This window comes from Mauremys reevesii, linkage group 2 (assembly GCF_016161935.1).
Source record: "Mauremys reevesii isolate NIE-2019 linkage group 2, ASM1616193v1, whole genome shotgun sequence".
NCBI lineage: Eukaryota > Metazoa > Chordata > Testudines > Geoemydidae > Mauremys > Mauremys reevesii.
This window is the reverse complement of record NC_052624.1, coordinates 208,592,251-208,619,590: the sequence shown is the minus strand read 5'-3', so window position 1 is coordinate 208,619,590 and position 27,340 is coordinate 208,592,251. Positions and strand designations below refer to the sequence as shown.

The window sequence follows — 27,340 nt, the reverse complement described above, 5'->3', positions numbered from 1 at the left end:
GGAAAATGGCAGAAGGAAAAGGAAAACCAAAAACTGAAAACATGTCATATTTGATAATGTTTGATTTTGAAATATTTCATATGCCCAGAAATTTTGTTCCTTTTCAAACCCTGGAAAATGACTTCAAAGTTTTTGAAAATTTTCAGAACATTTTTTTCTATTTTTTGACCAGCTGTAGTAACAACACATTAGAAACCTCAAAGTCAAACGTGTTTCTAGATTTGCCATCCTCCACTTTAACATGCAGAGGGGAAGGGATTGTTGACACATCCTGGTAGTTTCTATTCACATGCCCTGGTATTGTAACAGCATCGTGCTTAAGAACTGCTCTTGAAGCTATGTCCTTTCCCATCCATTCATTCTATGCTGTGGAGAAGGGCATTTAGGAAGTTGAGGGGGAAAGAATTCCATCCCAGATACAGTGTGTTATGAGAGGGACCACACTGGACACAGCTGATATTAAGAGGATTTCCTCCTATTCTGATAATCTCCTTATCGTCCATAGCTTCCCCAATACAGAGACTTATCCTGATAATTGAAATAAATAAATACTACTGTTCAATGTGCAGCCATTTTTTTAAGGGCTGATCTGCCAGACAGTAGAACACAGCTTCTAGCTGAGCATTGTCTCATTTTTTAAAATATCAGCAAGGTAATAAAACAAGTAAATACTTTAAAACTATCCCAAAATTAGAGCTAGTCAAAATTTTCCAAATTTTAATTTTTAAAATAATTTTTCCCTTAAAATTTCAAATTTTGTTGAAAAAGAGAAAATAATCAACCGTGTTCTCAGGATTCCCACCCCCAAAACTTCAATGAGCTCTACCTGAACTTAATAATGAAACAAAGTTATTGTTAAATATAGCCGTTGGGAAGTGTTTTACTAATAACTGTTACGCTTTTTCTTTTTCTTTTTCTTTTTCTTTTCTTAACTACAGTACTAAGAGGAAGGGCTAAATTGATTCCATTTTAAAAAGCATCATTCCAAAACTTCAGCAAAGCTTAATCTGAACCAAACCTTACTTGTGGGCAAAGTTCACCTAAGTTTTTCCCACATTATTAATCTTTTTTCACATGCCTTTGAATATCCTGGTACAATTCAGGACCAAAAATAGAAATATTGGATTCCTCACAAGAATTCTAACCAGTATGGCACTCTCAGAAAATGTGAATATTTTGGCTAGTGTTTGGATAAGGAACCAAAATTTTGAATGCCTCTCCAAACCCAATCCAACTTAATTTGTTTAGGTCTAACTACCAATTTAAAACATTTGACTTCTATTTATTTTGATTTACAGTAGTGACTAGAGGCTCTGGCCAACATTTGGGCCTTACCTGCTAGGTGCTGTTCATACACATAGCAAGAAAAAGTCCCAGCATCATGGAGATTACAGTCTAAATAGACAAAACAGCTAAAGAAAGTAATGTTTTCCCCATTTTACAAACACCGAGATAAATGACTTGCCCAAGGCAGAGAAGGGGAATGAAACCCAGATCTTGTGAGTCTTAGACTAGTGTCTTAACCTCAAGATTACAAAGCTTCTTCTATTTGAATTATTCTTGAAATTTGGTTTCCAGCTTCCATTTATGGTGGCAAAATCAAAATTACAGGGCATTTCTAAAGAGAGGACTAGGGATTTGTGCGTCACAGAATTACCAAATGGCATAATGATAGGAACATAATTACATGTTCAAAGAGAGAATGTATTATACTACTTAGAACCTGAATGTCTGAGACAATTGGGTTCTGAAACAATTAGGTCCATCGATTCTCTGGGCCGTCTACATGATGCGTTAATCTGCATTAGAGGGGCATGAATTCTAGTGCACAATAATGTTTGCTGGGTCCACATGGGCCAGTTAGTATGCAACACGCTAGAATTTACTTCCCCTCCAGTGCAGACTAATGGACTATATAGACAAGCCCTTTCCTGCTACCCACCACATCCTCCCCTGAAGCTTCTCTTCTCGTTCTTCCCTTGCCTTCCAACACTTGCTCTTCTACACGATTCCTATAACCACACAGCAAAGTTCTATCAGTTAATTCCTTCCTTGTGACCCACTTTCTGATTCTATTGCTTCCTCTTATGATAACTGTACACACACACCACTGATTTCCAAGGTTATAGTTGAAGGTACTATGACTGAGATTCTGTTGAAGATCCTCCCTTCACTATACCATGTATTTTCAAATATTTTTACCTCAAAATAAGTTGTTTGAGAGAGGATGAGAGCCAGAGGTTGTATATTGTATTTCTGTCTTGCAAGCAGGTGCCCTAAGAAACATCTATTTGTAGCAACAAGATCCAGATGCTGTAGGGTACTCCTTTACAGGACAGTCTGGTTCTTTCCCAGGAGTTTTGCCTTCCCCCCTCCGAGCGGTAACCTCACAAAGTTTTCTCGTCCTGGTCTGGCTCCTCGGTACTAAGAAACTCATAACTAATTACTATGACTTCAATTCTTAACTTGACCAGCTGTGTCAAAGCAAGAGAGCCATAGTCTCACAAATGCTGTAGGATCTATAATTTATCTTCCATATAAAAAAGTCAATATTGGACAAAAGAATGACATTTAAAAATCATAAAATAAGTAGCTTGGTATTTACCTAAGATGCTTTTTTCTTCCCCTAGTTTTATATAACATGCACTGCTCTGTTTATATTCCTCTTGCGCCTATTTGTGAGCAGAATAATTCTCTTCCTGCTTTAGAAGACTTCTGGACAAGAGAAGAAACTACTAACAAGACCACTGAGGAAAGATAACAGAGGATGGGAAAGCCTCTGAAGATGTTGCATTTGTAATGCTCTGAAAGAGGGTAGGACTGTGTAACTTGTGTTTTTCTTAATTCTAAAATAGTGTTTCAAAATAGCGTTGTTCTGCAGGTATACAAAGGGAAACACTTCATTGTACACTGTCACATTGCCCCTGTGTTTGTTTGCAGGCAGAAAGTCACAGTCTCACAGCAGCAACAACAGCATCAGGAAAAACCACTCATTCTTTTAATGTTAGAGCAGCAGCAGCAAACACTTCATCAAAGATTTAGGCACCAGTTCTGCCTTACTCATGTGTGTAGTAGGGGCTGCAGGATCAACCACTCTATGCTGTCTTGCCCCAAAATGGAGCCCAGACTACAATTCATGTTAGAGGATCTTGTTCTCTCTGGTGATCTCAGTAAGCCAAAGGGTGGGGGGTATTAGTAAATTAGGCCCCTATTCTACTAACACTTAGGCATATGCATAATTTTACTTGTGTGAATTGCCCCTTTGACTTTGAGGCTACTCACATGAGTAAAATTATGTATATGTTTACATGATCCATGTGGGACTTAATTAGTATTGGGGGACCCCAGGGATTGGTATTAGAACTGCTGATATTTAATAATTGTTTTGAGGCAAATGGATACACTTGGATACCAAGGCAATAAGCACCTTAGAAGTAGTTAGGAAAGACAGAATTAGACAGCAAGTTGGTGTGGATTGCTGATAACAATAAGGAACCATTGTGGATCGTTCAGTTAAGATATCTATTCCGTGTGCAGCCTGATTTACACACACAAACATGTTTTGCACATTTTAAAAAAGGAAAAGAAAACAGTACATAAAAATATTTTAGAATGACGTTAAGTCTGCCTCTCTGCTTCTTTACACCAGCCTTTTGCACACCAGTGTAAATTTATTGACTTCACTGTGGTTACTACTGGTTTTCACTGCCAAAACCAGAGAGTCGGGTCTGTTCTATGAAAAAATGATAAACCAGGATTTGGAGCACTCTTTTTAATTTTGTCCACTTCACCTTCAGAAAGGTATAATGGAGAAAGAAATAGGTCAAGACAATGAAGATGGTTGGAGATACCAAGGTACAGCATGATGTACACCCAAGAGTCTACATAAACTAGGATTATTTAGCCAAGAGTCTGGAAGAGTAGGAGGGAATTTGACCGAGATATTAAAATTATCAAGAGTATAATGAATAGGGTTCAGTTTCTTGGTTTTGATCCTATCTCCTTTTATGAGAGCAAAAGGACACTTGGTGGAATTAAGGGGCAGTAAAATAAAAACAAAACGAAATAGTAATGTACAGAATTCACAGGTCATTGAATTAAATCCTCTGGCAAAATTTATAAAAGGGCAGTTTCATGACCACTGGATACATTTGTAACTTTGCTCATATTTCAGAATATAAACTGTTCAAAACCAAATGTTTTAATTTTAAACTCTATTTTTGTAGGGACCTGAGTGAGAATTGCCAATACTACAAACTCCATGGATCGTACAACAGCATAGGAATGACATTTCCAATTTACATCAGTGCAGTGAAGATCAGAATCTGGTCCAGTGGGTCCAAAAGGAATAAAAACGGCTTCCCCACAAATATACCAGGTGAGGGGAAAGGGAATGAAATACTAGAGAGTAAGAAATAGGGAGGGAGTTTGTTTAATGATTATTCAAAAAAGGCTTAGTTAATGAACTACTGTTTTAATACTGGTCTCTAACAGGAAAAATAAAGGAGAGGAATGTGACTAAGCAGGGGATGTGACAACTGTCAACAGATATTTGGGAGTATGGGAGAGGAAATGTGAAATATGGCCCAATAGCTTATAAATAGAAGTAGAGGGATGAAACTGAGCCAAAAAAAATCAGTGTAAAGAAGTTGACCTGAAAAGAAAAGATATTAGCAGCGATCAAAATACTTATTTTCTCTGATATTTTGTTTTGGTGCAGTGGTATTGGCATGGTTGTCTTGTCTTCTTGCTTTTGCTGTTTAGTTTTGTGTTGTGTATGCAATTGGGTGGGAGGGGATGGATTGTAGCCATTTATTTCATTTAATCATCAAATAGAGGATTTATTGTTGTGGTTAAGTAAATTAATTCATGTGTGATGGATAGGTTTAAGTAGGATAGTATCATCAGAGTGTAAGGTTAACAGCATTTGTGAGGGATGAGTGTGTATTAGGTATATAAGCAAAGTAAGGCTATAATACAAGACCTATAGGTTGAGGCCTGTAATATTTCAGCATAGCCATACTGGGTTTTAGGCCTAAGGAGAGTTGACAGAAGTAGGTTACCCAGGAATAACCTTGTACCAGTAAAGTTACAATTTATTGTAAAGAATGTGCCAATGGGTGATGTTTGTGAAAATGTCAGAATGTACTTGTCTAGATTGCAAGACACCAGATTGTAACGTCATGAGAAGCCCATACCCAATGCCAGAGGAGAGTCTTGACATCATTATTCTCATCTTTGTCCTATCAGCTCTTCTCCCAGAAAATGTGCTCCATCCCTGTGCCCAGTGGGCTGCATGCTGTTGGCGGACCTGCGGGCGAGGCAAAAAAACAAAAACCGCCCCCCCCCGGGGGCTTCTACACCACACAAGCCGCGCCCCAAGCTTGGGAAACTGGGTTCTGTTTTATCTTTTCTCATCTAGATTCCTGCCCAAACTCTCACAGGACATCTAGCAGAATGGATGGAGAGGAGGAGGAGAGCACGTGAGATCCTGCGTACACTCTCATGTGATGCCATCTTATGTGATGCCATCTTACAAAGACAACAAGATAAACAAAGTTATAGTCATAGTAGCGCCCCAGTTTATTTATCCAGACAGCTGACACAGCCACAGCAAAACCACAGCAATCCCCACTATATACCCACAAAAAAAAAAAAAATAAAAAAAAAATCATAAAAATGAGAATTTTTTTTTTCAAGTTTCTCATAAAATAAAAGTCTAAACATAAAAAAAAAAAAAAAAAAAACTTCTGCAGTAACTGCAGGTTACCACTGGGATTTGTCTTCATAGATGCTAAGGGGAACTAAGAAAAGTGAAGCACCTCAAAGTTCATGGAGTGTGGAAGTGCAAATAAGGATGTCAACCCCTTTTTCCCTATGTGTATGTATGAGCCTTAGGAAGTATAAGCATAACTCAGATAAAAGGTATTGCCCAGTGTATGTGCTGGGGGAAGAAAGGCACAGGGAGATGGCAGAACAACCACTGTGGGTAACAAGGAGGAGGGCAAAAATGACTGACTCTCTAGGGTCCCCCAGCAGGAAATGGGAGTGATGCTGGTCATAGGACTAAACTCTCTGCATTCTCTGTCTGCTATTGTATTTTAGTATTTGTAAGATTGTTTCTCTGCTTACGGAATTTGTTATCAAAGTAACTTGTAATAAACTGGAATAGTTTCTTCTGTGCTTCTAGGGTCTCTTAATACTAATAATAATCCTGATTCTGTTGCCCTCAGGAGACCAAATCTTTAACCAGAGCAGTGTAAATGATTAATCAAAATATGCCCATCCATCTATAAGGCTACAGTGTGTTTTGGGGAGATTTTAGCGTGTGTGAGGGTTGTGCAACTTTGTTCTTTACTGGTTCTTTACTAATACAAGTGAAAGTATTTTGTACTGGACAGACAAAGTTTTTCTAATTCTAGAACTTCATCAGATATTGGACCTTAAAACTAAATCATTCTGATTGCCAGTTTGCTATCTTTTCTCCATTTCAGTTGCTACATGATTTTAGCAGCTGAAAGCTTGTGAAAGAGGTTAATGTTTATAGTTTTTATGGTATAAAGCACTGATTTCTAGAACACTCATTATATAAGATTAACTTCTAAACTAGCATGAGAATTCAAGCAGGGGGAAAAGAAAGATGCTATTTAGAATTATATGACTTTAAAGGTCTGATCTCACAAGTTACTAGAACTAGAAGTGAATGCTGTGTACCATTAGGAAGCAATGGTTTGCAAGACAGCTGTTAAACCTTAAATCCGTCACTCGTTCCTCATCTACAAATACTTTTGCTCATGGTCCCGGGGCTGAATATAGCAGGTCCTAGATTAGTGTAATTCTCCATCCATGATAAAACTGTGGATTAATCTCCCAAAAAGAAGGGGTAGAAGCTGTTCATAACTAGATTGTAGCCTTGTATGCTTTGCCCAGAGGATAATCCAGCAGCCGGACGAAATGACCTAATAGGTTGTGAATGTCTCTAATTTCTGTGATTCTATGACTTGTTAAACACCAGTACATTATCTCTGTTTCTCCAGTGGATTTGTGAAATATGAAAGATAACAAGGAATTTTCTGGGAATTGGCAAGCAAAGATTTTTTTAAAAAGCTATACACTTCCCTCTGACAGACATTGAGGATTTTCTGTTATATAGGCAAGCTTCTTCTCATTGATTGGAACCTTTTAAATGGGTATCCACTATCCTCCTGTTGTCCAATCTAGCAAGCAATACAATATCCTGAAAGCCACAAAGTATTCTGATTCTGCATTCACATTTGTACTGCCAGCATATCTCTGATATTCATTAGCATTCTGACCCTTCTTTCCTGTTCATGTGCACTGCAGCTGACCTTCACAAAGATACAAATTCCAGTTTACATCGCTTCAGATGCAAGTGAGTGAGTCAGCACCCTCAGGGAATAATGAGGAATTCATTAATACCACACAAATGAATGATGTAGAGGAAGCAATGTGTGTTTCTCTTCCCACAAAGAGAGAAAGAAATAGACGACAAGAGCACCAAGCAGAAACCCAAGAATTTTGGGAAGTAATCTGACATGATAGATGGGACTTGAATCCTTACTCTCTTGGGCTGTGTGATCTCATTAACTTTCACAAACTAAGACATGTCTGGCCTGGTCAGTACTTGGAGACCTCTAAGCAAAGCAGGGATGCTACATGGAATGGGACTGATGATTTCTCAGGTGGCTATCTTCACGAACAATCAGAACCACTGAAAGCACTGTGTTGTTGAAGGTGAGGTCTTTCAGATCAATGTAAAAACCAAGATTACTCCATTATAGAAATTAGAAATGGAAAAGACATAGTAGAGTGTTTAATCTATCCCCCTGTTGGTGCAGATTATTCCCTCTGGTCCTGTCAGTTTAGTTGTTTGTTTGTTTTTTACTATCCCAAGTGATGAAGACAAAAGATTCTTCTGCACCCATGTAGTCATTAAAGATCCCATCACATTTTCCACAAAGATAAGGGTGTTAGACTTCCAATTTTAGTATGACTATTTAAATTCCTCCTGAAATCACTTCATCCTCTTCACTTTCTGTCCCATGCTGTTGGGTAGTGCTGCTGTGAATTGTTAAAAGGTTGTCCTGTTCCACCAGAAGAGAGGTGGCTGCATTTAGAATACATATTGCATTTGGGATCCTTGGGAATGAAAAGAGCTATATACATGAAGGTTTTTGTTATCAACTGCTTAGGATGTAAATGTAATTGGAAGGAAGTAGAGAAACTCTAATATTAAAGAGGCAATGTGCATATGTATACCTGGGGCATGGAGAAGCACCCCTTAAAAAGTTTGCATAAATGTCCAGTATATTGTATACTCACTCACACATTCATTCTTATAGTTATAAATGGAAAATTCATTTGGATTTAAAAAACACACCCAGGAGAGCAGTGAAAGGTTAAAAATTGATTGGGAATAATTAATTACTTCCTGGTTTTCTTTTAGTTAAAACTGAAAAAATAAAGGAAAATTTAAAATGTAAATATATTCTTAAAATACTTTACAATTGTTTGTGTAATTGTTAAACGGTTGATATACTTATTTTGGGGGGGTAACAAACCATTGGATATAACTGAAAATAGTTTGTGGGGTTATCCTCATTTTTATTATTCTTTATGTTAGATTTCCATAAACCACAAGATATAGCCTTATATGGACTTGCATCCGAAGAAGTGGGTATTCACCCACGAAAGCTCATGCTGCAAAACGTCTGTTAGTCTATAAGGTGCCACAGGATTCTTTGTTGCTTTTACAGCCTTATATTTGTTTTCTTGCCATAAAAATTTTGCATTAAACTCTGAAAAGCCACTAATAGTTAAGAATACTGTACTCCATACATATTGACATCTATGGCCAATATTATAATGCATAAAGATGTCTTGTAAATTATAGTCAAACATCTTTCTCATTCACAAGGATGAATTAGATCCAGTACATAATGCCAAAGTCTTGAAATGGATGGATTTAATGATGATCAAATACTGTGTGGAATTTTGTTCAAAATCCCCATTTCCCAGAAATTAAGGGATTTCTTCAGAGCATGTGATCTAGATTAACCATTCTGCTTAATCCAGTCATAATACTCACTGCTTTATTGCCTTTATAAACATGTTGACTTGGGGGTGTGCTGAAAAGTGCAGGTTTTTTTGTGTTCCATGTATTACAATAAAGTTTTCCTGTCAAGTCCTTGATTCAATCTCTCAGTATAATTAAAACCTTTCTCTGGAATACAATGAAGTGTAAACAAATATAGTATAATTCCAGTTATCCGAATTTTCTTTATCCAAAAACCCTAGTTATCTGAATCCACAGTGTGTTCCTCATGTTAAATAATCACCTGCTAATAAGGTCTCAATTAGTCTCTTAGCACCTGTTAGCACTATCAATGGTTATGTAGTTGTATAGCGGTTCTGAGTGCAGCAAAGAATCCTGTGGCACCTTATAGACTAACAGACGTTTTGCAGCATGAGCTTTCATGGGTGAATACCCACTTCTTCGGATGCAAGTAGTGGAAATTTCCAGGGGCAGGTATATATATGCAAGCAAGAAGCAAGCTAGAGATAACGAGGTTAGTTCAATCAGGGAGGATGAGGCCCTGTTCTAGAAGTAGAGGTGTGAAAACCAAGGGAGGAGAAACTGGTTCTGTAGTTGGCTAGCCATTCACAGTCTTTGTTTAATCCTGAGCTGATGGTGTCAAATTTGCAGATGAACTGAAGCTCAGCAGTTTCTCTTTGAAGTCTGGTCCTGAAGTTTTTTTGCTGTAGGATGGCCACCTTAAGATCTGCTATTGTGTGGCCAGGGAGGTTGAAGTGTTCTCCTACAGGTTTTTGTATATAGCCATTCCTAATATCTGATTTGTGTCCATTTATCCTTTTCCTTAGAGACTGTCCAGTTTGGCCGATGTACATAGCAGAGGGGCATTGCTGGCATATGATGGCGTATATTACATTGGTGGACGTGCAGGTGAATGAACCGGTGATGGTGTGGCTGATCTGGTTAGGTCCTGTGATGGTGTCGCTGGTGTAGATATGTGGGCAGAGTTGGCATCGAGGTTTGTTGCATGGATTGGTTCCTGAGCTAGAGTTACTATGGTGCGGTGTGCAGTTACTGGTGAGAATATGCTTCAGGTTGTCAGGTTGTCTGTGGGCGAGGACTGGCCTGCCACCCAAGGCCTGTGAGAGTGTGGGATCATTGTCCAGGATGGGTTGTAGATCTCTGATGATGCGTTGGAGGGGTTTTAGCTGGGAACTGTATGTGATGGCCAGTGGAGTCCTGTTGGTTTCTTTCTTGGGTTTGTCATGCAGTAGGAGGTTCTGAGTGGTTATCTGCAGTTACTGGACCTAATCCTGTTTCAGAAGCAACAATTGTCTGGAAGGATCATGTCCAGTATTAGTGCTAATCAATGGTTTTGTATTTGTATAGTGGTTCTGTTGCATCAACTGCCTCAGAAGGCTGTGCAAAAAAAGAGTTCTCAATGACAACAGACCGTGATTATTCAGTTTTTTTTAAAGAAGATATAATATTCAGAATTAAATTATGCCCATGGTGCTTTTAATACAATTTTGGTGTTTTATTCAACTCAGGAAAGTTGGGTGTTTTTACTTTTTAATAAAGTATCAAGTATTAAGGAAATATCAGTATTGCTTCCCCATATTTACATACATAATTGGAGATATACCAATCTCCTAGAACTGGAAGGGACCTTGAAAGGTCATTGAGTCCAGCCCCCTGCCTTCACTAGCAGGACCAATTTGTGCCCCAGATCCCTAAGTGGGCCCCTCAAGGATTGAACTCACAACCCTGGGTTTAGCAGGCCAATGCTCAAACCACTGAGCTAACCCTCCCCCCAACACATCAGTGTGAAACTGCAGCTCAAAAGAGTACCTCCATTTATCCAAATGCCCACTTATCTAAAAGTCTGGGATTTCCCCCAGGTCTTTTGGATAAATGGGAGTGTACTGTATTAATAGTTGTGCAAGCTACTAGCATATCTGATTTTTCACTCCTTTGTAAAACAGACAGAAGCCATACAACCTAAGTCATAGAAGTTAACGCAGGAAAAACCTACTAAATTACCTAGTTCCTCTTCCTGACAGTGCAGGATTATCCCCAACTGTACATATTTGGCCATGTTTTATCCATACTAGAGAAAATGTCCCATAGCAATTTGTTCTTCCACTACTTCCGCTTGACACTGGGGGTTGAGCAAACTGGAGTTGTTCAGATTTGGAGAACCCTCTGAAGGGTTTGGATCAGTCAACATTTACACACTTGATTGTAAGCACATAATTTATTATGGGTTTCTTTAAATGAATTTAGTAATTATATACAGCATAAACAGCTGCAGACATAGGCTTTCCCTAAACAACCTACAAGTTTGGAGGTGAAGAACTGGTAGGGAAGCTCCACAGACTTTTTCTTCATATCTGGTATAATAAGAAGATTCCAGAAGACTTGAGAGATGCTAACATAGTTACAATCTTTAATAAAGGCAATAAGCCAGAGTGTGGAAATTAACGAGGCATTGCCTTGCATCTACAGCAGGGAACATTCTTGCCCGTATCCTCTTAAATCAATTACTTCTCCTTGCTGAGGAAATATTGCCAGAATCTCAGTGCAGTTTTAGACCATCCTGTAGCACAACCAACATGAGCTTCATTGTCTGCCAAATCCAGGAAAAGTCTGGGGAGCAAAATCAGGACCTGTATATGGCTTTCATCAATTTGACAAAGGCCTTTAACTTTGTCAGTTGCGAAGCCTTGTGGAAGATGTTGGCCAGATTTGGCTATCCTCCAAAATTTATTAAGGTCCTAAGGCTTCTCCATGATCAGATGACTGTTATGGTTCTCTGTAATGGCCTTGAGACAGAACCTTTCATCATCAAAACTGGGGTTAAGCAAGGATACATTATTGCCCCAACACTGGTTTCCATCTATTTAGCAGTCATTTTGGTCCTCGTTAAAGACCACCTCCGTAGTGGAGTTGACATTCAATATAGAATGGATGGGTGGCTCTTTACCCTTTGATGTCTCCACTCGAAGTCTAAAGTCTTCATGGCATCCATTAATGATCTTCAGTATGCTGATGATTGTGTCATCCTCCTTGCACACACTGAGAATGACCTTCAGTCCACACTGGATTTTCTTGCACAAGCTTACCGAAGCCTAGGACTCTCTCTCAATATTGAGAGGACTAAAGTGCTCTATCAACCTGCTTCAGGCCTTGCACATGACTCACCACAAATCACCATCAAGGGTCAGACTTTGGAGGCAGTTGAGCACTTTGGTACCTCGGTAGCCAAGTTTCTCAAAACGCAAAAATCGACACTGAGATCCAGCACAGGATCCAGTGTGCAAATGCTTCCTTTAGAAAATTGTTCCAATGCGTTTTCACAGACCGTGACCTACGGCAGGACATCAACATCCAAGTCTATAAAACAACTATTCCTACACTCTTCTATGGATGCAAAACCTGGCTGACCTATCGACAGCACCTCAAGCGTTTGGAGAGGTACCACCAATGATGCCTCCAGAAGATCCTTCATGTCAAGTGGCAGGATCACTGCACTAATGCCAGCATCCTCACTGAAGCCAACATCACCAGCATTGAATCAATGATCCTCATGCACCAACTTCGCGTGACTGGACATTGTGTGCGGATGCCAGACTCTACTCTCAGCTCACCCATGGTCAGCGATCCCGTGGTGGTCAGAGGAAATGCCACAAAGACACACTGAAAGGGTATCTTAAGAAAACTGATGTGGACATCACAAGCTGGGAAGAGCAAGCTACCAACCGACCCCAATGGCATCATATCCTCCATCAGGCAGTGGCCCGCTTTGAGGAGAAGTGCCTTGCCCTCAAAGCTTAAAAGAGAGAGAGGAGGAAGGAAAAAGAAATAACTTTCTCCCAGAAGGCTGCTGGCCGGCCACAAAATGTCTGCACCTACTGCGGGTGAATTTGCGGTTCCAGGATCGGACTCCTGACTCATCTCAGGATCCATATGTAAATCCGTGGTACAGGTCATCCTCGAATCAAGAGATTGCCAATCAATCATAGGCTTCCCCAGTTTATTTTCATTGCCACTGCATTGCTAGCAGTACTTTCTGATGGGTACTTGTCCTGGGAAGACCACCTCTAGGGGTGAGAAGTACAGTCTATCACTCTTTGCTCTCTAAACTGAGATGACCAATAGGAAAGAAAGGGTAACTTGTGTTCGTTATGGTGTCTGTGGGGTGGAGATGTATATCTTACTAGAAACCAGGCTTAGAACATCATCTCATTTCATATATGCTACAGAACAAACAACACATGCTAGCAGCCTTCAGTCTCAAGAGAATTGGGGTCAGATTCAAATCAGCAACCTAGAGGTGAAAGTCTCCTATCCCATTACCAAATCCTGAGACATCCAGTCCCCCATGCACATGTTAATAGTTGATCATTATGAATTCCATGTTGGGATAATTAATTACTGCATCTGAACTCTGCCTTAGGATTTATGAGATCATCTGGGGCCTATAATTTATTTTATTTAGTGCTGTATGAAATTTGCTTCTTTTTTTAACTGTACTTTATGCTTTCAGAAGTGCATAGTGTTTTATACAACATGCAAGCCACAACATAAATATCTCATATTGGGTCTAGAGTAGCCCTACAGGATTTGTTAGAAGGCTATGATGAACAGCCATGCATCCAGCTAACAAGCTGGCCCAGGGGATAAAAAACTCACCATGTCACCAGAGATGGATGCAAAGTGAGAGACAGGAGGATGGCAAAGAATGTTGCCATCTGATGAGCCTTAGAGGTTGTTTCACATATGAAAGTAAAGTTTTTTTGCAAAAGACTTTTTTTTTCCAATTAAACCCCAGAACAATAAGTGAAATTTATTTCTTAAATGTATATGCTACTGGCCTCATTTATTTTTATTGACAAGTGCACCAACTGAAAGCCAAATTCTTCAGACATTACTCAATCCAACTTTCTAAGGGTACGTCTATACTACCCGCCGGATCAGCGGGTAGTAATCAATCTATCGGGGATCAATTTATCGCGTCTCATCTGGATCCGTGAATCAGTGCCCATACTCCACCTCGGCAGGAGGAGTAAGCAGCCTTGATGGGGGAGCCGCAGCAGTCGACTCGCCGCCGTGAGGACAGCCAGGTAAGTCGAACTAAGATACTTCGACTTCAGCTACGCGAATAGCAAAGCTGAAGTTGCGTACCTTAGATCGATTCCCTCCCCCCCCCCAGTGTAGACCAGTCCTAAGAGACTTTGGTAAGAAATTACTTCACTGAGCATTTGCTTTAAATAAGGACAGAGTCAAGGACTGGAGGAATTTGGCCCTTAGTGTACCTAAGCACAATTCCAAGGAGGTTGCCAGAAGCCCAATTCTATATGTAAATAGTTAGGGAAAAGCATTCACAACCTTTTTACTACTAAGAGTACTTGTTATTCATCCTCTGCTGCAGGGATTTCTCTCAGTTTATGCTTAAGTTATTTCAAATCTAAGCGCCAAATTCTGCCCTCAGGTTTATATGTATGATTTATCCCTTGAATTATACATATTTGTTTGATTGGTTGTTAGTTTTGTTTTGATACGTTAGGCTAAAAATACTGAATATTGACTTTTCTCACCAGCCAGGGCACTTTGTGCTGTTTTCATTGGTGCCAATAATTGGTGGGTGTCTGATCATCAGATGAAAATTCTCTCTGTAGGTATAAAATACCATCCACATTTGTTAATAAACATAAGCCACTGTAAAACCTCAATTTGTACAGTATTCGTCTATGCAGCAATATTAACCCCTACATGTTACTAAAAGCATCTACAGACCTTCCCAAAAAAAGTGCCACGCCAGAAAAATTGCCTGCATGCACTGGAAATCAGAAACACTCATTCTCTTCCTTCACCTTTCCAGGTGCTAGGAGCCACATTTACCCAAAGCTCTAGTAAAGTCCCTGCAGATTGCTTCCAAACCAGAAAGATTTCCCAGTATTCTAAACAATAATCTCTAGCTCATCCGTGTATTATGTGCTTCATGCAAGAATCACTTGGTGAAACTGAAGGAGGCCATAATGGGCCATAAAATCTATGAATCTTTGATCCACTGAACATCTGTGTGGATCTGCACTAGCTCTGTGTGCATAGTACTGGCTCTTTAGTTCCTCAGTCAGTGGCAGCCCGAAGGTCTCTTTCACAGGGCAAGTATTCCCTGTCCAGTGCAGGGTGAGTGCACCCACACTTATGTCTCTGTAGCCAAAGTCAATGTATTTGCCCCAGTCAGCAGGGCAGTAAGGCCTACTGGCCACAGCCCACTATTGGCAGGGAAGTGGGCCGCCACTCATAAAAAGGGGGTGGTGGCAGCCCGGGTAGGGGGGCCTAGGCCCTGCCTCTCCACCAGGCCAAGCTCAGGGCCCTAGTAGTGGCCAGAGTGCATGGCACTGAGTCAGCGGGGGCAGTCTGACCAAAACACGCCGACTCAAAGTTCTGGTTCCCTAACCGCGCTACTACCTAATTCCCCTGGGCTGCTTCCTACCGTGGCTCCTGCTGCTGCAGTCGGAGAGTCTCCACTATCTCCAGGTTACCCGCTCTGCGCTGTCCCCAGCAACTCCAGACTCTCCAGGAAGGGCCTCCATGGGTATCCTGGCATCTGCCTGGCTTGTGGCATCTCCGGCTCCCACGGCTTTGGTCTTTGACTGATCCTCGTCTGGAGCCTGCATTAAGTGTCCTTCCCCTCTGTCACTCAGTCCCAGTTGAGCTGAGCTGCTCCCTTTTATACTAGTGCATTCGGATTATGCCCAGTAGAGCTGAGGGGGCATGGCTTCCTCAGCTCACTGTGCGAGCAGCGGCACAGGAGGCAGCAAACAGGGCTGCCAACAGGGGAGTTAGCGTGGGAGTTGGCAGGGGGAGGTGGAAGGGGAGGCCCCACACGCCCCAGGGAAGAACACCAAGCGGAGCCAAGACAGCAGCAGCCATGAGCCAAGCAGCAGAGGACACACCGAGGATGAGAGCATGCAGCAGCTGTGGTATGTACCTGGTCCTAGCGGGGGACCCAGAACAGTACTATATATGCATGAAGTGTCGCCTAATAGAGCTGCTGGAGGAAAAGATCCAGGGCCTAGAGCTGCAAGTCGTCGAAGTAGCACCAAGTTTGGGCCCAGGAGGATACAGGATTGATAGGAATGCTGTCTACCGGGTGCTAAAATATGTGGACCTGAGGTTGAGAACCCTTTAATCATCCTTCATGTAGGAACGAATGACACGGCTAGATTCTCGCTAGAGAGGATCAAGGGAGACTATGCCAGGTTGGCTAAGACGCTCAAGGAAATTGAGGCTCAGGTGATCTTCAGTGGGATTCTACCTGTCCCTAGGGAGGGAGGCTGGCTCATCTGATTAAGAGCTTTAAACTAGACACTCAAGATAACAACAGATATAGCCACAGAGTCTAGATCTACAAGTCATACTGGAAGTACTGTGTCCCTACCGAGTGGGGAAAGAGTGAGAGGAGCCCAACAGGAAAAATTAGGATGTTTGTTCACCAATGCTTAGGTAACAAAATGGAGGAACTGGAGCTCCTGGTCTGAAACCAGATATTGACTGGAGTACAGGTATGGAAGGGTATGTGCTGTTTAGGAAAGACCGATGCAAAGGTAAAGGTGGGGAGTAGCACTGTATATCAATAATGAGGTAAAATGTAATGAGATAACTAGCACTGCAATGGACAATAGTCTGTTTGGGCAATGGTCACATTGGGGAAGAAAACTACCAGAGCCTCACCCGGGATAGTGATTGATCTAGCTTAGAGATGGATAGAGAGCTCTTTAATGTTTTTAAGGAGGTAAACACTAATAGGAACTGCTTGATCATGGGGGACTTTAACTTCCCGGATATAGATTGGGAAACAAATGCTAGTAATAATAATAGGGCTCAGCTTTTCTTAGACGTGATAGCTAATGAATTCCTTCATCAAGTGGTTGCTGAACCAACAAGGGGGGATGCCATTTTAGATTTGATTTTGGTGAGTAACGAGGACCTTGTTGAGGACATTGTTGTAGGGGACAACCTTGGCTCGAGTGATCATGAGCTAATTCGTTTCCAAATAAATGGGAGGATAATCAATAGTGCATCTGAGACTAGGGTGTATGATTTCAAAAGGGCTAATTTTACTAAATTAAGGCGACTAGTTAGGGAAGTGGACTGGGCTAACATATTTAGGGATCTAAGGGCAGATGACGCCTGGGGTTACTTCAGGTTGAAGTTGCAGGAGTTGTCAGAGGCATGTATCCCGAGAAGCGGCTCATAGGTAGCAGTTTTAGACCGAGCTGGATGAGCAAGCGTCTTAGAGATAATCTTGGAATGGCACAATATCTGAACGAATACTTTGCCTCGGTCTTTAATGAGGCTAATGAAGGGCTAAGGAATAGTGGTAGAGGGACCGATGGGAATGAAGATATGGGGTAGACATTTACGGTATCTGAGGTAAGCCAAAACTGAACGGCTTAAAACGGTAGTAATCGGGGCCGATAATCTTCATCCTAGAATATTAAGGGAATTGGCGAGGATATTGCTAGCCCGTTAGCGATAATCTTTAATAAATCCCTAAATTCGGATTGTACCGACTGACTGGAGATTAGCTAATGTAGTTCCTATATTCAAGAAGGGAAAAAAGTGACCGAAATTATAGGCCTGTTAGTCTAACATCTGTAGTATGCAAAGTCATGGAAAAATCTTAAAAGAGAGAGTGGTTTGGCAACTGGGATAGATTACAGCATGGAATTACGAAAGGTAGATCGTCCCAAAACAACTTGATCTCCTTCTTTGAGAGAGTAACAGATTTTTTAGACAAGGGAAATGCGGTGGATCTCATATATCTGGATTTCAGCAAGGCGTTTGATACGCATGAAGAATTACTGGTTAAATTGGAAAAGATGGTTACCAGTGGAGTTCCTCAAGGCTCGGTTTTGGGTCCGATTTTATTCAATCTATTTATTGCTGACCTGGGAACCAAGAGTAGGAGTGGGCTGATAAAGTTTGCGGATGACACCAAGTTGGGGGGTATTGTCAATTCGGAAGAGGATCGATATTCTCCAGGGTGATTTAGATGACCTTGTAAACTGGAGTATTAGTAACAGGATGAAATTCAATAGTGAGAAGTGTAAGGTTATGCATTTAGGGATGTCTAACAAGAACTTTAGTTATAAGCTGATGACTATGAGTAGGCAATGTGATGTGGCCGCTAAAAAGCTAATGCGATCTTGGGTTGCATTAGGCGAGGTATTTCTAGTAGGGATAAGGAGGTGCTAGTCCCGGGATATAAGGCGGTGGTGCGACCTCATTTGGAGTATTGTGTGCAGTTTTGGTCTCCCATGTTTAAGAAGGATGAATTCAAACTAGAACAGGTACAAAGAAGGGCCACTAGAATGATCCGAGGAATGGAAGGCCTTTCGTATGAAAGGAGACTTGAGGAGCTCGGTTTGTTTTCCTTAACCAAAAGAAGGATAAGAGGAGATATGATTACACTCTTTAAATATATCAGAGGGATAAATACCAGGGAAGGAGAAGAATTATTTCAGCTCAGTGCTAATGTGGACACGAGGACGAACGGATATAAACTGTCAGTCAGGAAATTCAGGCTTGAAATTAGAAGGTTTCTAACCATCAGAGTGCAATACTGGAACAGCCTACCAAACAGTGGGGCAAAGGACCTCCATGACTTTAAGATTAAGCTAGATAAGTTTATGGAGGATGGTATGATAGGATAACGGGCTTAGTCAATAGGTCAATTAAGTGCCACACTAGTAAATAGTACAATGGGTGAATGGTATGATATAACCTTTTCCAGAGGGTTTGGCTGGAGAGTCTTGCCCGCATGCTCTCAGCTGACCGCCATATTTTGGATCGGCTTATGTGGCCTGCATCTTGCAGGAGGTCAGACTAGATGATCATAATGGTCCCTTCTGATCTTGAATTCTATGATTCTATGATTCTATGACTATGTGTACTTACGTGTTGGTATGGTATCTATCCCTATGGGGCTTGTGAAAGCTACCACAGTAGAGAATGTAACTACATATTCAAAACTTCCATGATGGGTTTTTGAAGAGGAAGTTGATGCTGTTTTTTTACACATTCTATTTGCTTTTGGCATGTTGTGTGTTTCTTTTTTCTTTTTTGAATAGCACTGCTGGAGTTATTTGGCTATTTGCAGTGGTGATTCTGTGCTTTAGGAAATGTGTTTATTACATGTAAGTATTTGAAAGTGGGTTCTGGCATGTGGCACAACAGAACCTCACTAATAACTGGGAGTACCATTGCATATTATAGAGCTTGGCAAATATGTAAACAAATACACAAGCAAGGATAATATCTCTCAAAATATATTCTATGTATTTTGAGAAGATAATTGTAGTTCAGTTTTAATTACTTGATAATACATAAAATGCTAAGTGGACTTGTTGCCTATTTTGTAAAACGAAATTCTTAGTAATATACATGCATTCCATACAACACTGTCTGGCATTACATCTTTGTTAAAAAGTGGGAAGTGGCTACAATTTTTTGTTGTAAGAAAATGTGTCGATTAGTGTGGTTCTGCTTTATATGAGGGCTTGCCTGTTTTATGTTTTTTGCTATGTTGAGCCTGTGTACTCGAGAAAGTTTATGTATCAGAATCAGATAGAAATGTATAAGAGTTATGAGCACTTATTGTGACAGTCTTTGACTAGTTGTGGGTCCTCTGGTTAGATTGGATCTGGCACCATTTAGTCTCAATCCACCAAAACTAAAGTAGCATTCCATGATGCTTCCAGGCCAGTTGTCTGCCTATTAATTGCTGAATCCATTCCGAGTCTACTAGTGGGGCTCTGTATTTTCATCTATCCTGTTACACTGTATACTTCAATCTTTCTTTACAGTGCTCAGAGGTCTCCTGGCCACATGGGACAGCTCCAGGCTCAGGTCTATGACATTTTTCAGTGCTGGTGATGATCTAACCTCAGATGGTTCATAAGTTCAGCCCAGAAAAAGCACTTTAAGGTTCAGATGTTTATCAGAACCTTCTCTGAGACATCTGCACTCTCTGCAAAACTGGATGAGAAATCTAAAAAGAGACACATTCTCTCTCGAAATTGGTGGTACTACTTGTTTGGAGCAAGGCTTGAAATTCCACAGGAACCAACCTCCCTTTTTGTTGTCTAGCACTTTTGTGTCTGCTTCTTGCAGAACTAGGAAGGTCAGGAGAGTATAACAATGAAAACATGTTTTTTAAAAAGTAAACCTAATATTTTAAAACCTCAAAACAGTTGGGTGAGATAGGATAGGTGTTTTGGATGAATATTCAGGCCAGTTCTTATGTTACATGAATCAGTTCATTCATCCCTGGACAACAACTTTTCTTCTCTACATTCAATGGTTGTATCACAACTTTACAGGACAGCACAACTCTATATGGAGACCAAACGATGGCTGAGTTAACATCCTCATTTGCTTTTGCAAGTGTAACCCACAGCCACTCAGTGTGGCACTCTGTCTGCCTCTACTTGTTGCTGGGCCACATGGAGAGGTTGTTGAACCTGCTACTGCCTTGTCTAACGAGGGTGAGTCTTTTAGCTCAGGCAGTAGGGCTCACGCTTGGAGATCCTGAGGTCCCATGTTCAATTTACACTGCTGACCCACCCAGGGGCATGGTGTTACATAAGTTGATTTTGCAAACCATGAACGACCTTCCTGCCCTTTCCATGCCTAAGCAGTGGCTGTACATTGAGATAGGTTTTGTAGAGCTCCTGGGGAGACTGCTGAATAGTGCTCTACTCCACTGAAGAGTCTGTAGGAAATATGCACCATACTATGTTTCCTCCTGCAGTAGAGGCGGATCTCACAGAATTCACAGAAATTCAAGACTTTTCAAAGGCTGTCAGGGTGCACAATATGACTGTTTCACCGATAATCAACCATAATCCCACTTGGAATCAGGAACAATAGCACTTAAATGCAATCAAATTATCAGAAGTCTCTTTCTTTACCTGTACTACCCCTTCACATGGGCAACAATAATCACACTTCTTTTGTAAAATTAAAATAGCTGGCTGATTTAAACATCTACCGCTGAGGAGGTATTTGCAATTTGGAATTAATAGCCTGGACAGGATGTTCTGTCAAATCACCCTGGCACTTAATAGCATGTGGCACTTGGTATATTGAATGACCCTGGCACTATTAGCCCAAGTTGGCTGGTATTTCAGTCCACCCTGGCACTAATGGTCTGGAAGTGGTACTTGTTTTTCAGATTAATGAGTACCCTAAAATCTGCACAAATTTGAATAAGAAAAAAATGTTTTGAAGGGGAGAAAAAAGGCAAGTTGGAACTGCCTGCTGCCTTTTCTTTACTCACATTCCCTGTCCTCCTCTTTTCTCCTTTAACAGTCTGCTCTGAACCTTTTTAAATAACTCTATCCTTGAAGTTTAAGCCCTATAGTCTGAAGCCCTAGAATGTGGGGGACTTGTATTAACACCTGTTAGTGAATGACTGAAGAGAAGCCCAGAGTTGCTCGAGAACTCCAGCTAGACAGAAGTTCCATCCAGGAGAGAGGTCTCTGCCAGCATCTGTTGGTGAACAAGGTGGAAATGACCTAATGGGTCAAGCCTCGTTTGCATTTCTATTATGTGACCCTTTGGGGTATTTTGGTCAAAGTTCAGTTGTTTTTTTAGGTTTGCAGTAACGAAATGTTGTTATCCCTGTTGGGAAATGAAAGTACCCAAGAACTGCATCAAATATGCCCTGAGGTGAGAGGTCACCCTGACCAAAGGCTCAGTCTTCCACTGATGTGCTGTGGAGCCAGAGATGAGAAAGAAAGAAAAAAGCTTGCTTCCTCCAACCCTGGTGGGAGAGTATCCCAAATAGTAAGGACTCTGGTCAGGTTCCTATATGCCACTGATGCCACACTGAAGATTTTGTGAAGAAGTGCTTTTGAGGTGTGTGACAGCACAGAGAACAGCAACATAGTGGGAGGAACTCTGGTGAGGGCCCACCTCCCCACCAGTCAATAAAGCTGTAATCAGAACAGCTGTGTTACTTCCCTTAGAAGCTGGAGATGGACTTTCCTGAACTCTGGACTCTCTGTGAATCCTGAACAATAAACAGTGCATGGGGGTGCAGGGGAGTAGGGAAAAGAGGACTATTGCAAGAACAAATTGCCCTATTGAAACCCATGCTGTGAGAATAGGACTGAGTTTAAGACTATTGCCAAGACGCCCTGGGAAGAGGAGACTTTCACTTAATAGATCTATAAAGATATTATTGATTAATTATTACTGCCTTTCTCAAGTTTATTCTGTGTCCCTGTAACAGGCTGTACTTGCCCTACACTGAAGGGGTTTAAGCAGCATTCTTAGCAGCAGAAGCCATGCCCCCCCGACCCTGCTGGGAATGCTCCAACTGCTGCTGCAATATAAAAGGGAGAAACCTAGCTTAGTCTGAGCTGGCTGCCGAGGAGGAAGGATGCACCTCTCTGGCTCCAGCTGAGGAGCAGCCGGAAGCCCAGGCCACGAGGGCGGGGGATGCAGAGATCCAGACAGGCACCCAGGTACCGGCAGACACCCCAGAGAGATTGCTGCCACCGAGGACTGCACTACCCAAGAGGCCTGGAGACTCTGGGGACACCCTAACTTCAACTGCAGGAGTCAAGGTAGGAAGTAGCCCAGGGAGACCCTAGCCAGTGTCCCTGCAGTAGTCGGCATGTTACGGGCAGATTCCCCGCCGACTTCATGGTGAACCCCTTTGCCACTACCATAGCCCTGGGCTGGGACCCGGTGGAGCAGGGAGGGCCCAGGTCCCCCTACTCAGTTGCCCCACCAAACCCCCTCCTATTGACTTTGGCCATTCCACCGCACTTCCCTGCAGCCAAGGGGAGTCCCACTGACTCTGGCCATTAAGCTGTGCTTCCCTGCAGTCCAGGGGAGCCTTATTGACTTGATTGTCAATCAAGATCAGCATTTTAAGGATCTTTAACAGGGGAGCTCTGTTGACTTTGGCCATTGGGCCGCACTTCTCTGCAGCCCAGGGGAGTCCCACTGACGTTGGGCATTGGGCTACGCTTCACTGCCACCAAGGGGAGTCCCGCTGACTTTGGCCAGTGGGCCGTGCTTCCCTGCAGTCCAGGGGACTCCTTGCGACTCTGGGCATCAGACCGCACTTCCCCACAGATGAGGGGAGCCCTAGTGATGCCGGCCATTGGGCCACGCAGCCCTGAGGTTGAGCCCAGCCATACTGACTTAACCGTGGGGCTGCCATGCCCTTACCCCACCCCCAGGGTCATAGGGTTTACTTGCCTTGCGACAGTCCCCTTTTCTCTCCAGATAACATTTCCTTTGTCTTTTACAGTGCCTCCAGTGCTTGTGCTGGGGGAACCATTACCTATCAAGGGCGCCCAGAGGGTAAGTTAATTTTCCTTGGTTTCCAGGTGGGAGCTTGAGCTGGTGGTGCTAAGTTTTGAAAAGGAATATCTAGAAAATTGAACCTGGCCCTTTTTGTACCAACAACACCTGGCAGAAGGGTCACAGAAGACTTTACATCTTTAGCTTCACTGTGCACTTTTCCATTCACTATTGATGTTATTGATTAATTACTTATTTTGGATTTTTTTAAAAAATCTAAAGGGGAAAATTGATTATAATGTGCATAGCAATTGTGGGATGAGGCAGAGCCAGCTCATCTTCTGGTCTATCCATGATCTCATTTGTGTCCTGTCACACTTTGTTCGCATTTCCACTCTACTCCTGGGTGATCTTAGGGTTTTCCAGGCCATGCGCAAAGTCAGTTGCAGAGAGTATTAGACAGAATTCTGTATCCTACACATCTAGGAGGTGAAGCACAAGGGTTCTGCAGGTTGGAGTGGTTGGTCTGATCACTCGTTACGTACCGGCTGATAATCAGCAAAGGTTTTGCAACTGTATGGAGGTCCTGCATCAGTTTATTTGAAATGGCTGACTCCCTAACCATTCTGATATCAGATCTGCCTACACCTATCCTCACTGAGCCCAATTCAATTCCACGCAGGTGCAAGCGTTCACCTGCATGGACCCTATTGCAGGGGCTCTGGAACAATTTTTATAGTGGGGGTGCTAAGAGCCATTGAACCAAACTGTAAACCGTGTATATAATGGAAACCATTCCAAGCCAGGGGGTGCAGCAGCACCCCAAGCATCCTTCATTCCAGTACCTATGGACCAGGGAGGTCTGTGTTTGAATCTTCCAGTCCAATTCCTCAAATTCTTCCTGCCTCCTGCAGTCCTAAAATTCTTCAGTTATTGACTCTTGCAGCACTTCTAAATCCCAGAATCTGAATTCTTTATATCTTCTCTATGTGTCAACTGGGATTCTGACTGACTGCTGAACCATCCTCCTTTTCAGCTCATGTGGAGTTTTTAGCCCTCTGTTAAATGTTCTGTAGTTATATTTAGTTATAAAAAAATTTACATAGAAAAGTAAAGAACATTAAACTGTTCAATTCTGATTAGCTTATTGCAATTATGATGCAAGTTTTACATTTACTATAAATCATTACAAAAAGTGACATTTTTTTATTAACCCAAAGCAAAACTGCTCTGCAGTGTCATGATGATGCAAGCCTTAGAACCAAGCTGAAGCTTTCGCAATAGCTCTGCCACAATACATAATCTAAGCAGATGTTCCATTTTGCATTTTGAAATGTTGTCAGTAAAAAAGTTAGAGGGTCAGTTAAAATTAATTTGACAACTTTCTTAGTTTGGAAGAAGAGGGGGGAATCTGGTGGGAGTTGACACCCTGGCCTTCAGTCCTGATCTTGGGCCCTGTCTAATGTTCTAGCAGTTGTCTTTGAGAAGAAAACAGCAGGGACTTTGCAAGGAGTGGTGTGGTTTGCGCCAAAATAAAGCTTCATATTTTTTAGCTCTTCCTTTTTGTTCTACCACAGACTCGATGTCTGCTCCCTACTAGAAGCAGCGGTTAGCTGTTGCCCAGTCTAACAGATCATGAAAATAAGTGAAAGAATGTTGTACAACCTTCCTGTCCCTCCCCCCAACCCTGCCACATACCTATAAACTCTATTAGCAGAAAAGAGCTTTCCTTAGCACATTGTTACCGATGTAAGTTACTGACGTTATTAAGGAAAGCCAAAGCAACTTTGTTTTATTAGTGCTATTTTCTATGTCTTAATGTTTCACATTTTAGACATGCTGCCAGTCTACAGGGAAATTGCCTCTCTAAGTGGTTATTTGTTGTTGCTAGTGTCAGAGGTAACAGAAAGGGGAAAAAGAAGATTGAGCTAGTAGTAACTAGCCCTAGAGAGGATACATTTTTTCTGTGGCAGCTTCCAAAGTACTTTGTGACGAGAAGTGATTTGGAACTGTTATCACTGTGGTTATGCTACACTGGTCATCGAAAGTGGATCATTATTAGAAAATCTTCCTTTCTGGAAAAAAAAAGGGCAGGGTGAACTTACGTACATCCTAGAGCACCATTACTGGGAAAAGGTCTGATTCAAAAACCATAGACGTTCATGGAAAGAGTCTTATCATTGACTTCAGAGGTCTCTGGCTCATGCTCAATGTTTGCATAATTTATTAACACATAGCAGACTTCTTTAGCTGTACAATAATCAGAGCTCAACCAAACCTTGGGCTAAGGAGTTGAGAATCCAAAACTCATCCACATCTGTAGTTTGTGAGCTGGAGTCACATATAATTATAATAATGCTTTTCACTTCTAGAACACAAAAATACAAGTTACAGAACACTGTAATGCTATTGTAATGTTTAAGTTGTTTACAGCTAGACATCAGTATTTAATTCACATTATTTAATAATGGTGTGGTATGGAATAAAGCATGAATTTGGTATTACTCATCAGTGGCCTTGCCCTAGAAATGTTCATTTTCTGTTGGTGTAGAAATGTTTGGAGCTTCTGTAAGTTTGAGTTAGGCACCAAAAAGTGCCTCACCTTATTGGAATCTCGTGGACCTGAAAATTAGGATGGACATCTTACCATAATAGGCTGTCTCTTGGGATTCCAAGTACTCCTGGTCCTATTGGGCTGGAATTACAGTAAGAACAGTCTTTTTCTGGGTATTTTCTTGTTCTGGGTAGAGCAAAGAATTGCAGCAACATGCAAAAACTACAACTAATGGGCAAGTTGTGCTCTGTTGAAGACAGTGGCAAAACTCCCATTGACTACAATAGGACTAGGATTAGTCCAATGAAAAACAGAATATGGGAAAAAAGTTAATGGAATTGTTTTGATCTTCATGAAAGTTCAATTTAGTTTGAGCTTTGTAAGTAAAAGTTCAAGAAGGTGTTCTTAACACATCTGAGCTGATGTATTCATTAACAACACAAAGGTGGCACTTTGGGTCGCAATACGATCTGCGTAGTGTAGGGACACTGGCTCATGGCCTTATTCCTCCTATCTGCTACTTGTGAAGTACTGTTCAACCTTTGCTGCCTTTTTGCAATGCATTTATATAATTTAAAATGGGGACAAACCCCGGCAAGATAGAGGCTACTGATGCATTTCTCACAGCAGAATGACTCAAATAAAAAACCTTCCATGCCAGCAATCCACAGGCATATTTCAATGAATAGGTTTAATGGAGATTTTTACAGTAATACCTTGCTTTTATGTAGTGCCTTTCATCCCAGAGTACTTTACAAACTTCAGCATGGCCTTCACTAAGGGCAACTTCCAATACTCCATCCCCAGTCTTAAGCGTTTAATTAGATTTAAACTGTGCTTCAGTGTTGATTTTTATATTTAAACACAGTTTAAATTATCCCTATTTTTTTTCATTATAATTTTGTTTAAAAAAAAAATCCAACCTTTCCTAGGCAACTGATTTTTGCTGGTCTCTTGAACAGTGGCTTCAGACAGGCTTCATTCGAAAGGTACAGACCACCACTGAAACGCAGCCACATCTGGGGTGGAATGACAACCAGCAGCATATGGCCTTCCGCATGGCTGAATGTGGAGGAAAATGTATTGATCAAGAACACCAGGGTAATCCTGACTCTTAAACTGTTGTGGGATCCTTAATGCTCACACAGGGAAAAATCTGGCCAGCGGCCAATGGCAAAGCTCCCATTCTCCCATTGGTTTAAAATGGGGCCAGGGTTTCACCCAGGGAGTAGAGAGAGCCTTGTCATTTTAGGTCTCACCTGAAATTCTCTCACACACAACAAAATAAATGAACCTTGATTTATTTACCAAAGTGTGATGAAGGCCTAAGTTGATCCTTCTGGGAACTGAATCTAAGTATTTCAGACTTGTTCCTTAGACCACAAAACCAGCCA

General features: G+C 41.5%; 1 long non-coding RNA gene across 6 annotated transcripts in view; it reads left to right on the top strand.

The window, feature by feature from the left end:
• LOC120396791 overlaps positions 1-27,340 on the top strand; it is a 46,132-nt gene that overhangs the window by 13,405 nt on the left and 5,387 nt on the right. For 2 of the 6 annotated variants that reach the window (XR_005593390.1, XR_005593388.1), the window contains exons 2-6: positions 2,709-2,814; positions 4,227-4,378; positions 7,345-7,755; positions 22,368-22,704; positions 23,400-23,452. This is a non-coding gene — a long non-coding RNA (uncharacterized LOC120396791). Of the gene's footprint in view, positions 1-2,686; positions 2,815-4,226; positions 4,379-7,344; positions 7,756-22,367; positions 22,705-23,399; positions 23,453-26,908; positions 27,048-27,340 lie in introns of all 6 variants that reach the window. The other 4 variants (XR_005593389.1, XR_005593393.1, XR_005593391.1 and 1 more) reach the window with 4 other exon arrangements.